The sequence below is a fragment of the Gossypium arboreum genome, chromosome 11 (genome assembly GCF_025698485.1).
Source record: "Gossypium arboreum isolate Shixiya-1 chromosome 11, ASM2569848v2, whole genome shotgun sequence".
NCBI classification, from domain to species: Eukaryota; Viridiplantae; Streptophyta; class Magnoliopsida; order Malvales; family Malvaceae; genus Gossypium; species Gossypium arboreum.
Window position 1 is genome coordinate 55,733,873 of NC_069080.1, and position 17,516 is coordinate 55,751,388.

Below are 17,516 nucleotides of genomic sequence, written 5' to 3' on the forward strand. Positions count from 1 at the left end.
AATTACGATGAATTATCAGCAAAAGGGAAGGTAGATTATATTTATGAATAGTGAAAGGTCGGGTAAGAAAGAAGGTAAGTGAGTAAAGAAGAAGGTAGAAAATGAGAAGTAAAGAAAGTTTATGAGGCTAGGTGACATTATGTATAATTATTCATTATGTTGAATGTTGTAATTTATTTGCTTGTAAGCTTACTAAGCCTAGTGCTTACTCTCTTTATTTTCTTTTTTTATAGTTTTATCAAGCCACTCGGGGATCGAAGGAAGCGTCGGAGACCCGATCACACTATCGAAGAAATCACATTGGTATAGTTAGACGTTTACGTTTTATGTATGGCATGTATAGGAACTTGGTTTCTTTTGATATGATATGATCAATGAATGATGTGTAAATACTTGCTAGTGATTAGCTAATAGAGTGGCTGATGATATACATGTTTAATAGTATGTATGATTAAGTAGTAACTATCACATGAAAACTAAGAAAAATGTGAAAGTAACTTAAAAAGATTCAAGTATCAGAAATAATGGGATTTTGAAAAAATCACAAGAAATTGTAGAGACATGGGTTGATGGTGAATAATATATGAAATTAAATCTCGTTGTGTCTATTTTCATATGGAATAAGCAAAACAGTAAAGGTTTTTTATTTTATAGGGTATCTCGAGTTTTGGTGAAATAGGGCGAGAGCGATTTCTGGATCCCCTGTTCCAACTTTAGAAATTCACCATAAATTTTAAAAAAATAATTAGGTTGTGTACTTTATATGGTTAGAATCCTTATTGAATCTAGTTTTAATAGAAATAAATAGTATAGTCATATAATTTTTTTACAGAGAGAAAAGTGGTTCGTAGTAAGTAGAGGCCAGTGCAGTGAAACAGGGGTAACTTTAAATAATAAACTGTACTAATTTTTTAAGTCAAAAATTCTAGAAAAACAATTAGTAGATAGATATATGAGTCTAGTTTTATGAAAAATTTACGGATCTTAATTTCGAGTTTTGAAACTCAAAAAATGAATTTTTAAGCAACCATGATGCAGAAAAACAGTTTATTCCGAAAATTAAAATAAGTGGTTTAGAGTTGTTTAAAAGGTAAGATAAGTTTAGTAACACCTCAAGCTTGACTCTGGTGACGGTTTCGGGCGTGGGGGTGTTACAAAAATATCGTCTCATACAATAACATAATCCAGTATTCATAATGGATTCCTCAGTCATCGTCCCAAGATGGACGCCAAGGCCAAGGCCTAGCATATCATCTCAAGTACATCAGCCTCAACCAGATAATGACGATTTGCAGATTCAAAGCATAGTTTCTCAACAAGATGATTCCTACAAGTTGTCCAATAGTAGAGAAACGAATTTCCCATTTAGCATTGGCGTCACAAGGAGCAACGATCCACCTCCTTATTCAGGTATCCATGAATTACCCTATTTCAGGATTGAGATGGAACCGGCTGCAGCTTCAGATTGCAGACCTGATCCTTCACCAAAAGCTGATGGCCTTTTCTTGACATGGACTGATCTTTGGGTGACTGTTGGTGGTGGGAAAAAAGGAACCAAGGCGATCTTACAAGGTCTCATAGGTTATGCTGAGCCTGGGAAGGTACTAGCCATCATGGGGCCTTCAGGTTGTGGCAAGTGCACCCTTCTCTATACATTGGCAGGTCATATATCTTTACATATTTGCTTTTTTTATTATTCATTATTCTTCAAATGTGTTTTCTCCGATTGAAATGTTCATCACACATGAGAATACAAGTATAAATTAAAAGTAAATATAGAAGTTTACGTTTAAGAGAAGCTATTTGGCCTAGCCAGCCAACTATCATGGTGAGTTATTTGATCTTAAAAATAAATATATAGAAGGCTACGTTTCAGAACCGCTATTTGCTCAAATTTTACTCCTTATCATCCACGAAATGGCTTAGTAGGCAATACTGATCTTGGTTGTTCAAATTGTACATGTACTAATCAATATTATCTTGAACTGATCTATACGAAAATGCAATATTACAACAATATTTTATTTAAAACCAAAGACAATAGTACCAGTATGTACCAAAAGATAGATCCGTTGATATGATACTTGTTAGAATAATAGTTGACTTAGTGATTGGCTTTTGTTATTATTCTGTTAAGTCTGTTGTTAGTTGATATCGGTTACTGATAACTGATAGTTGTTATTGTTAATTGTTATTAGCAGTTATTAGCTGCATGCTTTTCTATATAAGCATGCACAACTCCTACTCAAGATATATGGTACTTCAATGTATTCTTTGAAGTAATACAAGTTTTATTCATCATCTGTGTGTAAACTTAACATGGTATCAGATGTCCATTCTTTTCTGGAGTAATCTCTTATGACTTCTCCTTCCAGCCTGTCTGCTGTCCAATCGGTTGCATTAGCAATGTCATCTACTCTTCCAGATGAAGTTGTTGATAGTCGATTTTTCTCTACCAAGAAGATCAGTGTGCTTCTTGATGATAATAATTACCTGTTGTTGCGCCAACAGGTTCTTGCAATCAAGACATATAAGCTTCAGAAATTCATTGATTAGCGTTTTGTTCCTCCTCAATTCATTCTTGATGATGCTGGCGTCTCGCAAGAAAACCCTGAGTTTTCTTGCTTTGAACAGCAAGATAGTGCTCTTGCATCGTGGTTACTATCATCGGTGAGTCCTTCTATCCTTCCTCATCTTATTGTTCTGTTCAAATTTGGAATGCACTTGTTAGTTTGTTTGGCAACAAAACCACTTTTCAGCTAATGTTTTATAGAAGGGCGTTACATTCTCAGCGAAAGACTGATCTTTCAATGAAAGAATTCTTGATGAAAATCAAGGGCTATTTTGGCAACCTTGCTAGCTGTGGGGAGGTTATCACTGAGCGTGAACATGTTACAACTATTCTTAATGGCTTATCATCCGAGTATGAGTCGGTTCTTACAATCATTACTGCAAGTCCAATGCCTTACAGTGTCCAGGGCATTACTACTATGTTGCTTGATGCTGAAGCCCGTCAATAACTCACTGTGCTTGATACTCCCAGCTCTGCAAATATGGTTACTCATCAGCCTGCTATTTCTAAAGGCAACAATGGGTCTACACTAGCTTATCGACCCTCTTCAGGTGGTCGTGGTTGTGGGCGTGGTCACTTCTCAGGCTCTCGCTTTCAGTGTCAATTATGTGAGAGGGCTGGTCACCTTGTTGATCGCTGCTATTATCAATTTGATACCACCTATAAGAGTAAAGGCTATACGCCTCCTCCATCCCCTCTAGCCAACGTCTGCATGCTTGGTAATGGTACTTTTCTCAATCTTTAGGTGTCGTCTTCTCTATCTGCTGTGACTCCCTACTCGTAACAGAATTGGTTTGCTCCCCCAGCACACCCTCATGCCTGGACTAATCCATTTGCTGTCAATTCTCTGTAGCATGTCAGTGTATCTGTCCTAGGACCACCACCTTCTCAATCTCAGGCTCTTATTACTACACTTGAAACTGTGGGTGAAAACGTGTGGTATCCAAACTCAGGCACATCACACCACCTCACCAATTCTTTTACTTCACTGTGTGACAGTGCTCCATACAATGGCTCAGGTAAGGTGTATATGGGCAATGGTAATGCTCTCTCTATCAGGGCAACTAGTCAATCTTCTCTTCTTACTCGATCACATCCTTTATTCATGAAATCTACTGTTTCTACCTAGGATAACCAAAAATTTATTGTTTGTATCCAAATTCACAAAGGATAACAAGATAATGATTGAGTTCTTTCCCACACAGTGTCAGGTTCGCGATCTACAAACCAATGAGGTTCTGTTCCGGGGTTTTGTGCATAATAGGCTCTACAAGCTTGACTTACCTGGCTCATCTCACACAGCTTTATCTTCTACTTCAACTTAGTGCTTTGCTGCTACTGCTCTTCTCCCTCTCAATCTATGGCATTCTAGACTAGGACACTATTGTACCGCTACATTCAAAAAGGCATTACACTATTGTAATATAAACTTTGGTTCATCTATAGATTCCCTCCACTGTGTTGCTTGTCACTTAGGAAAAGAACACAAGTTTCCATTTCCTAAGTCTGTATCTGAATATACTAAGCCCTTACAACTAGTAATTGCAGATGTTTAGGGCCATGCTCCGATTTCCTCTAATGGTTTTCATTACTATGTTGCTTTTACTGATGCGTGTACCAGATATACGTGGCTCTATTTTTTAAAGAAAAATCGAAAGTCTGTCATATTTTTCCACTCTTTCATAAACATGCAGAAATGACTTTCGATTACAAGCTTCTTGCTCTACAAACCGATAAGGGTGGAGAGTTCTAGGTGTTGAGGAGATACTTGTCTCAACAAGGCATTCAGCAGAGGATTACATGTCCGTATAGTTCTAAGCAGAATGGATTAGTTGAAAGAAAACATAGGTAGATCGTGGAAGCAGGTTTGTCCATGCTAGCCCATGCATCTATGCCCTTATAACTACTCTGTCACCTTGACCTACTACCCCTCAACCTACTACTCAACCCAACTCTCATGCCATGATCACACGTAGCAAAGTCAGAATATTTAAGTCTAAAGCATACCTAACTAGGGTAGATTGTTTGTTAAATGATACACCTATTGACATTCATGAAGCAATGCAGAGTGAGTGTTGGCAAGCAGTAGTGCACAGTGAGCTACAAGCTCTCCTTAAAAACAATACATGGAGTCTATGTTCTCTTCATGTTAATCAAAGAGATGTTGGATGCAAATGGCTGTTTAAGGTAAAAAAAAAAGCCGATTGGATTGTGGAAAAGTATAAAGCCCGATTAGTGGCCAAGAGTTTTTCTCAACATGCTGGAACTGATTTTTGTGACACATTCAGACCAGTGGTTCGAGCAGCAACCATCTGAATTGTGCTTTCTATTGTTGTCATGAAAGGGTGGTCCTTGTGACAGATTGATGTCAATAATGCTTTCCTCAATGCGATCTGACAGAAGAAATTTACATGGAACAGCCACCTGGTTTTGAGGTACCAGGTGTCAATGGCCAGTGTGACAGCCCTAAAGTGACCCTAGTCGGAAAGTGGTTTCGGGACCGCTAAACCGAGTCACCAAATTATTTGAATATGATAATTATTGTCTAAAATATGTGAATATGAATGTGTGAAAGTTTTAAGCTTTGATTTAGTTAATTGCATGTGAATTTAGTTAATAGGACTTATGTGTGACCCTTTTGAAATGTGATAGGTTAATCTATAAGGATCTATTAGTGCATGTAATCAAAGGGGTGGACTTGCATGTCAATTTCCCCTATTTAATTAGTAGTGGCCTGCCATGACATTGAGGATAGACAAAATGTGATGGGTAAAACACATTAAAAACAATTTGTGATAACATGTTGTAGGAAGAACAATAAAATATGAGGGGAGTGGGAGGAGAAACCAAAGTTGTTTCATCCTTGCTCCCCCATTTTTCCGTACCTAGAAGAAGAAAAAGAAAAAAAAAAGGCTTCATCCTCTTTGTTCTTCTTGACCGAAAAATCAAAGGAAGAAGAAAGGAGTTCTCTTGCTTCATGTTCGGTTTGGATGAGGATTAGGAAGAGGTAAGTACCTTGAAATTCTTGGAAAATTTTGTATAAAGAAGGTGGTTAGTTCAAGTTCTAATCATTCCATGGCTTAAGTTTTGATTGTTAGGAGGTTTGATATTCGGCCAAGTAGTTTGAAGCTCTTAGTACATATATTTTTTCTTCTTTCTTGAAGGTTGAAATTTGGGTTGTTCTTAAGGAGGTGCCTAATGTGGTCATTGAAGGGCCTTGAGGAACAATATGTGTGGCTTGGGTTATAACATTCGGCCATGGTAGAAAATGGAAGTGATAGATGGTTGTTAATTGTGATAGTTTAAGGAAATTGTAAGTAGTTTGAATAAATGAACAATAATAATAACAAATCATCTAGTGAATTGGTGTAGTTGCCGAATTTAAACTAGGAAGTTATTGAGTAATGTGTGTGTTTTAAGTGATAGAATTGAGTGAATGCTTGGAATGTGATATGTATGAATTATGTGTTAAATTAAGGTTTGCTAAGCTAGCTATTAAGATGAAGTACAAATGTTAGTATTTGATTACTAGTGTATATATGTGTATTAGCCGAGTTTTGAACTTGAAACAAATGGTATGTAGTCAATACAAGTAACCATATTTGTAGGAAGTATTAAGCATATAATTGGTGTAACACCCCTTACCCGTTACCGTCGCCGGAACAGGATACAAGGTATTACCAGAACATAATACATACCATTAAACATAACCGAAATATAAATATGTCTTGAACAATATTAGCCAACTTTAATGGCTTGTACAAATTAGCTGGTCGAGTACTGTAACTAATATTTTAAACCTAGACAAATATGACACGTAACAAAATAATTAAGCCTACTATACATGCCATAATTCAAAACGTTTAGTTCAAATACCTAAAGTATGATAGTGCGGATAGATCTTCACGATCCTTAACTCCTGAGCAAGCCGAAGAACACTATAAGACAAAAGAGAGAAACAAAGTAAGCTTATAGCTTAGTAAGTAAGTATGTAAATACTAATTAAAAAAAAATCTAACATGTTTACACAACAATTCAAGTACATCTACTTTAACTTCACTATTCATTCCACTTTGATTAAGCTGTCTCTGCTGCGTCATATTCACTAAATAAATCATAACTCGAGTTAAAAAACTCGAAATTCAAATCCGTAAAATTTCCCTGAATCTAGACTCATAAATCTTTTTGCTAATTTTTTTCTATAATTTTTGGTTCAGCCGATTAGTACAGTTTATTAGTTAAAGTTTCCCCTGTTACACAGCTTGACTGATCTGACCTCTGTTCACTACAAATTGAATTTCTCTCAGTACACAATTCAAACAACCCTGAAGTCTGTTTCATTTAAACTAGTCTCAATAAGGAATTTAGGCATGTAAACTATATTTCTTAATTTGCTTTGTACAATTTTTAATGATTTTTCAAAGTTGGAACAGGGGATCACGTATTCATCCTGAGCAAGTCACATACAATTGTAAATATCTCAAAATATAGAATTCCTTTGCTTCCTCTGTTTCTTTTATATGAAAGTAGACTCATTAAACTTTAATTTCACATCTCATTCAACCTCTAATTATATTCCTCCTATTTTTGGTGATTTTTCAAAATCACGTCACTGCTACCATCTAAAAACAGTTTTAATGCTAATTTCACTCTTTCACAAATTCTTTATGCTAACCTCATTTTATCTTATATTTGTATATACCACAAATCATTTTCACCACATTTCATTCACCATAAGTGTAGGTCCAAACCACAATATCACCACAAAACCATCCCGTTGAACAATTGGATCAATCCTCGATATTTAATGGTTTGACACAACCCACCATCATACTTCGTTTAGTTCGGCTCTCTTGTACACATGGTGAACACTTAGTACCACTCATGCGACCTAGCCGATTTGTCTCGTAGCTCTCTTGTCTACATGGTGTCCGTCACTTGGAATCACGCATGCGACCCAGCTACATTTATCTTTCACGTAGCTCTCTTGTCTACATGGTGTCCTTCACTTGGAATCACGCATGCGACCTAGCTACATTTATCTTTCACGTAGCTCTCTTGTCTACATGGGATACATCTCGTATCACACATGTGACCTAGCTACTACAGGGTGTCTCGTAGCTTTCTTGTACACATGATGTGCACTCGGCATCATACATGTGACCTAGCTACGCTCCATCTAATTTTATTCGATTTTTCCGAATGTTCAACCGGATCTCTCTCTATTATTTATTTCCATTCTTCCAATAGTCGATTTATACTTCAACATCAGCTAGTATATACATATAATAGGCTGAAATATAAGAATGTAAATGAAATTAATGTATTATTTACATACAAACTTACCTTGGTGCAAAATGTGGAAATTTTGCAATTTAGTCCAAAACTTTTTCCTTCCCCCGTTCGAGATCAATTCCGCGTCTTTCTTGATCTATAATAACACATTTAGCTCATTTAATACTCATACTATTTATTTCAATCCAAAAATCACATCATGGAAAAATTACATTTTTGTCCCCTAACTTTTACAAAATTACATTTTTGCCCCTAGGCTCGGGAATTAATTTCAGCCCTTATTCTTATGTTTTATGATATGCTGAACATTTTTCTCTTCTACAACCACATCAAATTCTCACTCTATCATATAGTTATGAACAATAGGTATTTTTACCGATTATCTTGCTTTACTCGTTTTCACTTAAAACCGAGTAGCACAAGTTATTTAACATAATTTAAAACCTCATATTCTATCATAAAACATCAAAATACACAAATTTCACCTATGGGTATTTTTCCAAATATGAACCCTAGGTTAAATTATTACTAGCATAAGCTTAATCGAGCTTAGGATTCCAAAAGCGTAAAGAACATTAAAAGCGGGCTTGGAATCACTTACTATGGAGCTTGAAAATTGAAGAAACCCTAGCTATGGAGAGAGGGAGAATTCGGCAGCAACTAAGGAGGATGATGATCAATTTTGTGTTATTTTTCCCATTTTATTTCATTTAATATCCAAATGACCAAAATGCCCTCCTTACTAAACTTTCAAAATTCCTTCCATGTCCTAATTTTGTCCATGAACTTAAAATTGGTCAAATTGCTATTTAAGACCTCCTAATTAATATTCCAAAACAATTTCATACTAAAAACTTACGGGATGCAAATTTTGCAACTTATTCGATTTAGTCCACGCTTTCAATTTAAGCACTTTAGGCATAGAATTTCATCACGAAATTTTCACACAATCATGCAATCATATCATAAACCCCAAAATAATTATAAAACAATTATTTCTATCTCGGATTTGTGGTCACGAAACCACTATTCCGATTAGGCCCTAATTCGGGTTGTCACAATTCTCCCCCTTTTGAGATTTTCGTCCCGAAAATCTTACCCAAAAGGTTTTGGTCTTGTTTCCTCATAGCTTCCTCGGGTTCCCACGTAGCCTCTTCTATCCCATGTCTGTGCCACAATACTTTCACTAAAGCTATACTTTTATTTCTTAAGCTGTTTAACCTCTCGAGCCAAAATCTTTATTGGTTTCTCCTCATAGGTCATATCCGATCGAATCTCAATTTACGTTGGGAAATCACATGTGAAGGATCGAGCGATAACGTCATAACATTGATACATGAAACACGTTATGAATTCTTTCTAACTCTGCCGTAAGGCCAACCGATATGCCATTGGTCCAATTCTCTCAAGAATCTCAATGCGGCCCAATAAAGCGCGGACTCAACTTGCCTTTTCGACTAAATCTCGAATCTTTTTCCATGGTGACACCTTCAAGAACACTTTATCACCCACCGAAATTCAATCTCTTTTCTTTTAAATCATATGACTTTTGTCGATCTGAAGCGACTTTCAAGCAATCCCAATTACTTTTATTTTCTCTTGGTTTCTTTAACTAGATCAACTCCATGAATCTTTCTCACTAAGCTCGGTCCAATATAAAGGAGTCCGACACTTACGACCATACAAGGCTTAAATGCGGTGCCATTTGTATACTTGATTGATAAGCTGTTATTGTAGGCAAACTCAATCAAAGATAGATATTTCTCCCAACTACCTCCAAATTCTAAAACACACATCTAAGCATATCTTGAGTACCGGATTACTCTTTCTGTTTGACCATCTATTTGTGGATGAAATGCGGTACTAAAGTTCAATTTTGTACCCAAAGCTTCTTGTAACTTTTTCCAAAATCTCGAGGTAAATCTTGGATCTCTATCGATATTATAGACATAGGTACTCCGTGCAACTTCACAATTTCAGCAACATATAATTCGCTAATTTATCAAGTGAGTAATCGTACGTCTTGGTATAAAGTGGGCTGACTTTGTTAATCTATCAACCACTACCCAAACAACATCCTTCTTTTAGGAGTTAAAGGCAAACCGGTTACAAAATCCATGGTAATCTTGTCCCATTTCCACTCGGGCACCATTACCGGTTGAAGTAATCCTGAAGGCACTTGATGTTCACTTTTACTTATTGATGATCAAACACTTGGTTACAAATTCGAAATGTCCCTTTTCATACACGCCACCAATACAGACTTCTTTAAATCATTATACATTTTGTGCTACCAGATGAACGATAAACAGCCATTGTGCCTCATGTAATATTTTACGAATCAATTTATCGTTTTTCGCACACATATCCTGTCTCGAAACATCAAACAATCATCCGGGCCAACTCGAAAATCTGAGTCGTAACTTTGATTCGCATTGAGTTCTCTTGATCCGCAACTCACTATCATTCTTTTGAGTATCACAAATCAATCGGAGAAATAACGGTTTAGCTCTCATTTACGCTAAGATTGACCCATCATCGAGACAATGCTAACCCGTGTTCATGGCTCTCAAAGTAAAAAGAAATTTTACGCTCAAGGCGTCAAGAACTACATTTGCTTTTCCCGGATGATAATCAATCACTAGATCATAATCCTTTAATAATTCAAGCCATCTTATTTCGCAGATTGAGATCCTTTTGATTCATCAAGTACTTCAAACTTTTGTGATCGGTAAAAATTCGCAATTTTCACCGTACAAATAATGTCGCCAAATCTTCAAGGCAAAAACAACAACGCCGCCAAATCATGTGTAGGATAGTTCTTCTCATGCGGTTTTAAGCGTCTCAAGCATAAGCTACCACTTTACCCTCTTGCATCAACACACATCCAAGGCACATCAATGATGCATCACTATAAATTACTGAACTCCTTTCGACTCGGGCTATACTAAAATTGGTGCTTACATCAATCGTGCTTTCAACTTTTCAAAACTTTGTTGACATTTATCAGTCCATTCAAACTTAACATTCTTTTGCAACAACTTAGTCATAGGAGAGGCAATCATCGAAAATCCTTCAACAAAACGTCTATAATACCCGACTAAGCCTAAAAAGCTTCTAACCTCGGATACATTCTTGGGCGGTTTCCAATCAACGATCGCAGAAATCTTACTTGGATCCACCCGAATACCATCACCTGAGACTATATGCCCCAAAAATCCGACTTCACGAAGCGAACTCACTTTTACTAAACTTGGCAAACAGGTTTCTTTTCTCTCAAGATTTGCAATATAGTTCTCAAGTGTTCGCATGTTCAAACTCATCTCGAGAATAAATTAAAATGTCATCTATAAACACTACTACAAACTTATCCAAATATGGTAGGAAGATCCGATTCATTAAGTCCATAAATATAGTGGAGCATTTGTTAAGTCGAAAGGCATCACAAGAAACTCATAATGTCCATACCTTGTCCTAAAGGCGCTTTATTTTGTCGACTCCTTAACTCTCATTAGTAGTAACCGGACCTCAAATCAATCTTTGAAAACACTTGTGGCCCCCTTTAACCGATCGAATAAATCATCAATCCTCGACAATGGATACTTGTTCTTTATAGTCACCTTATTAAGTGGACGGTAATCAATGCAAAGTCTCATTGAACCATCCTTCTTCTTCTGAATAATCTGAGAGCACCCAGGAGAGAAACTCGGTCTCACAAATCCCTTGTCCGTTAACTCCTGCAATCGAGCCTTCAATTCTTTTAATTCATTGAGCCATTCTATATGGAGCAATCGAGATCGGTGCGATGCGCAACAAATCAATAGCAAAATCTATCTCTCTTCGGAGGCAACCTGGCAATTCCTCGGAAATACATCCGAAACTCACGGACTATCGGACCGATTCAAATTTCAGTTAGGGCAACTCAATATTCATTACATAAGCGGATAAGCTTCACACCTTTTCTCATGTATTTACATGCGGACATGTGAGAAATCACCATAGGCAATTTATTTGATTCATCTGTTTCAACCCACGAATTTCTCCATTTTCACATTTCAACTCTAGTGTCTTTTGTTTACAATCTACCTTAGCATCATACAATGTTAACCAGTCCATTCCCAAGATAACGTCAAACTCACCAAATGGTAACAACATCAAGTTGGCGGAAAAATGTGACCTTGAATCATTAATGGGCAATTCTTGCAAACCTTGTCAACTAGCACATATTGGCCTAAGGGTTCGACACTTTAATCGTAAACTCGATAAATTCAACAGCAACTTTTTATTGGATACTAAATTCATGCAAATATAGGAATGAGTGGACACAGGATCAATCAATGCAATAACAATAGTATCATAGAGAAAATGTACCAATAATGACATCGGAGATGATGCATCTTCTCGACACGTATAGCATAAGCTCTAACAGTGCTCTAGCTTCCGATCTTGCCGTTAAATCTTTCATCACGGTTTTACTACTAGTCCCACCTCCATTATTTCTCAATGGTCTACCTCTACTAGCGGTGGTATTACATCTAGCACTCAAATCTTTCTTCTTTAACTTTCTCCGACAATCTCTAATAAAATGCTCATGAGAACCGCAGACTGAAACAAGCTCGCTCGGTCCCCAACACTCACCATAATGTTGCCTGCCACATTGTTGACACTCGGGCTTTCTAGGTCGCACATTACCCACACTTGCCACTGAAGTAGCTTGAGCTTTAGACCCTGAATATGCTCTACCACGATCTCTGTGTGAATCCCCAATTGAAACTGTCATTCGAGGGTTTGTCTCTTTGGACCTCTTTGGTTGAGATTGAAATGGCTTGCTTATCTGTCTTTTTCGGCGTCTCGGGCCTCAATAGCGACTTTTCTTCTTTCTTTGTTCAATTCTTGACTTTAAGAGCTCGATCAACCAATACTACAAATTCTTTCAACTCCAAAATTCCTACAAGCACTTTAATGTCCTCATTCAGCCCATCTTCAAATCTTCTACACATAATGGCCTCGGTGGACACACATTCCTCAGGCATACTTGCTGAGTCTTACAAATTCGCGTTCATACTCTGCTACGCACATTTTTCCTGCTTCAATTCAAGGAACTCCTTCCGTTTTGATCAATAAATCGCTGACTTATGTATTTCTTTCTAAATTCTTCTGGAAGAAATCCCAAGTAACTTTTCTTTTGGCACCACTGCAACCAAAGTCTTCCACCGGTGGTAAGTCAATCTCTCAAAAGTGATCTGACACACTTTAAGCATTCCTCGGTGTACATGAGAGCTCATCAAATACACGGGTAGAATTTTCAAGCCGAATTCCGCTTTCTCGGGATCATCATCGACCTTTGCTCTAAACTCTTCAGCCCTTGTTTCCGAATCTTGTCAACCGGAGGCTTGTTCATTCTTACCAAATCTATACCTTGAGCAACTGAGAATCGTGCGAGGTATAGGAGGGGTGGAGGAGGTTGAGCATTTGGATTTGCTCGAATAAATTCAAGATACCAATTGTTCATCATTTGGAGAAAGGCATCCCGAGCCTCATCTCCTTGTCTCAATGTCTCAGTCTACTTTCCACAGTAGCGGTCCCTTGTGCGGGGCCCATGCATTACTAGCAAAGATCATCACCGCAGCCCTTCAGGATCCATTACTATATTAAAACAAAACACAGTTTAGAATAATCAGAGTCACCACACTATCACAATATTTTTATGGCATGTATAGCTAGACTTTTACACACACTTTATTAGTCCGAGAACCGACTAAACCATAGCTCGATACCACTAAATGTAACACCTTACCTGCTATCTGTCGTAGGAACAGATACAAGGTATTACCGAAACATAATACATACCATTAAACATAACCGAAATATAAATATGTCTTGAACAATATTAGCCAACTTTAATGGCTTGTACAAATTAGCTGGTCGAAATCTCAGACTAATATTTTAAACCTAGACAAATATGACACGTAACAAAATAATTAAGCCTACTATACATGCCATAATTCAAAACGTTTAGTTCAAATACCCTAAAGTATGATAGTGCGGATAGATCTTCACGATCCTTAACTCCCGAGCAAGTCAAGAACACTATAAGACAAAAGAGAGACACAAAGTAAGCTTATAGCTTAGTAAGTAAGTATGTAAATACTAATTAAAAAAATCTAACATGTTTACACAACAATTCAAGTACATCTACTTTAACTTCACTATTCATTCCACTTTGATTAAGCTGTCTCTGCTGCGTCATATTCACTAAATAAATCATAACTCGAGTTACAAAACTTGAAATTCAAATCCGTAAAATTTCCTGAATCTAGACTCATAAAGCTTTTTGATAATTTTTTCTATAATTTTGGTTCAGCCGATTAGTACAGTTTATTAGTTAAAGTTTCCCTGTTACACAGCTCGACTGATCTGACCTCTGTTCACTACAAATTGAATTTCTCTCAGTACACAATTCAAACAACCCTGAAGTCTATTTCATTTAAAACTAGTCTCAATAAGGAATTTAGGCATGTAAACTATATTTCTTAATTTTCTTTGTACAATTTTTAATGATTTTTCAAAGTTGGAACAGGGGATCACGTATTCATCCTGAGCAAGTCACATACAATTGTAAATATCTCAAAATATAGAATTCCTTTGCTTGCTCTGTTTCTTTTATATGAAAGTAGACTCATTAAACTTTAATTTCACATCTCATTCAACCTCTAATTATATTCCTCCTATTTTTGGTGATTTTTCAAAATCACGTCACTGCTACCATCTAAAACAGTTTTAATGCTAATTTCACTCTTTCACAAATTCTTTATGCTAACCTCATTTTATCTTATATTTGTATATACCACAAATCATTTTCACCACATTTCATTCACCATAAGTGTAGGTCCAAACCACAATATCACCACAAAACCATCCCGTTGAACAATTCGGATCAATCCTCGATATTTAATGGTTTCACACACCCACCATCATACTTCGTTTAGTTCGGCTCTCTTGTACACATGGTGAACACTTAGTACCACTCATGCGACCTAGCCGATTTGTCTCGTAGCTCTCTTGTCTACATGGTGTCCGTCACTTGGAATCACGCATGCACCCAGCTACATTTATCTTTCACGTAGCTCTCTTGTCTACATGGTGTCCTTCACTTGGAATCACGCATGCGACCTAGCTACATTTATCTTTCACGTAGCTCTCTTGTCTACATGGGATACATCTCGTATCACACATGTGACCTAGCTACTACTGAGGTGTCTCGTAGCTTTCTTGTACACATGATGTGCACTCGGCATCATACATGTGACCTAGCTACGCTCCATCTAATTTTATTCGATTTTTAGAATGTTCAACCTGGATCTCTCTCTATTATTTATTTCCATTCTTCCAATAGTCGATTTATACTTCAACATCAGCTAGTATATACATATAATAGGCTGAAATATAAGAATGTAAATGAAATTAATGTATTATTTACATACAAACTTACCTTGGTGCAAAATGTGGAAATTTTGCAATTTAGTCCAAAACTTTTTCCTTCCCCGCTCGAGATCAATTCGCGTCTTTCTTGATCTATAATAACACATTTAGCTCATTTAATACTCATACTATTTATTTCAATCCAAAAATCACATCATGGAAAAATTACATTTTGCCCCTAACTTTACAAAATTACATTTTTGCCCCTAGGCTCGGAATTAATTTCAGCCCTTATTCTTATGTTTTATGATATGCTGAACATTTTCTCTTCTACAACCACATCAAATTCTCACTCTATCATATAGTTATGAACAATAGGTATTTTTACCGATTATCTTGCTTTTACTCGTTTTCACTTAAAACCGAGTAGCACAAGTTATTTAACATAATTTAAAACCTCATATTCTATCATAAAACATCAAAATACACAAATTTCACCTATGGGTATTTTTCCAAATATGAGCCCTAGGTTAAATTATTACTAGCATAAGCTTAATCGAGCTTCCGGATTCCAAAAGCGTAAAGAACATTAAAAGCGGGCTTGGAATCACTTACTATGGAGCTTGAAAATTGAAGAAACCCTAGCTATGGAGAGAGGAGAATTGGCAGCAACTAAGGAGGATGATGATCAATTTTGTGTTATTTTTCCCATTTTATTTCATTTAATATCCAAATGACCAAAATGCCCTCCTTACTAAACTTTCAAAAATTCCTTCCATGTCCTAATTTTGTCCATGAACTTAAAATTGGTCAAATTGCTATTTAAGACCTCCTAATTAATATTCCAAAACAATTTCATACTAAAAACTTCTGGGATGCAAATTTTGCTACTTATTCGATTTAGTCCCTGCTTTCAATTTAAGCACTTTAGGCATAGAATTTCATCACGAAATTTTCACACAATCATGCAATCATATCATAAACCCCAAAATAATTATAAAACAATTATTTCTATCTCGGATTTGTGGTCACGAAACCACTATTCCGATTAGGCCCTAATTCGGGTTGTCACAATTGGCCTCAACATAGACATGCATATTCGGCCACATGAGGTAGATTGGTGTTGCATGTATTCGGTTAGAGGCAAGCACATTGATGCTTTTATCTTGACTTAGATAATCGGCTCAAGGAGAATTTGTTAAAGTGTTTAGTCAATTGATATTAGGTTAATGATGTGTGTATTCGGTCATCAAGGTGCACATGAGGAAATGTTAGATTAATTGTATTAAATTGCTCAATGTGATTAAAAATGTGTATGACCATTTTGTATTTGAGCTAAAGGTGGCCATATGACCTATCAAACTCCTTGTCATATTCGCCATAAGCTAGCATAATGAGACTTTAATAAGTTAAATTTGTTTGAATTAGCTCAAGAGCTTAGAGGACCAAAGTTGGATAAGGAAAGGAAAAAGTGATCGAATAGCCGCCGAAATCGTTCGACAACATCCGAGGTAAGTTTTTGAGTAATGGATCTTAGATTATGATTCGATTAGATCATGTTTTAAGTAAATCAAAATCATGCTCTTTGTATGTAATTATGGAGCCGAAAATGATAATGCTTGATAAGTGACTTGTGTTTGAATTCTAGTTATGAAAATGAAATATAGATGTGTCATGATTTATTGATATGTGCATGGATATTCGGATGATAACCGGGCTAAGTCCCAAAGGCATTCGTGCTAGTGGCTAAATCCGGGCTAAGTCCCGAAGGCATTTGTGCAAGTTACTATATCCGGGCTAAGTCCCGAAGGCATTTGTGCGAGTTACTATAACCGGGCTAAGTCCCGAAGGCATTTGAGCAAGTAGCTATATCCGGCTAAATTCTGAAGGTACTTGGTTTGGGAATGAGCGATCTTGCTGTAATAATTTCAATTAATACGCTCGTAAAATCCCAACGATGAGGTACGTTTCGTATATGCATTGGAGTAGTTGATTCCTTTTAAATATTATTCGCTCAGTCGATTAATGAGCTTCCGGCCTTTGGTTAAGTTGATCCCTTATGTGTGAATATAAGGGTTGGAAATGTGAAGTAGGACTGATTTTTGAGAAAATGTGTATATGAAATTATCCGTTTAGTTATATGAATGCTATACATCAGTTGTGCCTAATTTCATTGCTCAAAACTTACTAAGCATTAAATGCTTACTCCGTTCTTTGAATCTCTGTT

General features: G+C 36.6%; 1 pseudogene; it reads left to right on the plus strand.

Annotated features, from left to right (window-relative positions):
* The first annotated feature begins 1,196 nt into the window (after window positions 1-1,196).
* LOC108472174 (ABC transporter G family member 1-like) overlaps window positions 1,197-17,516 on the plus strand; it is a 36,940-nt pseudogene continuing 20,620 nt past the window's right edge.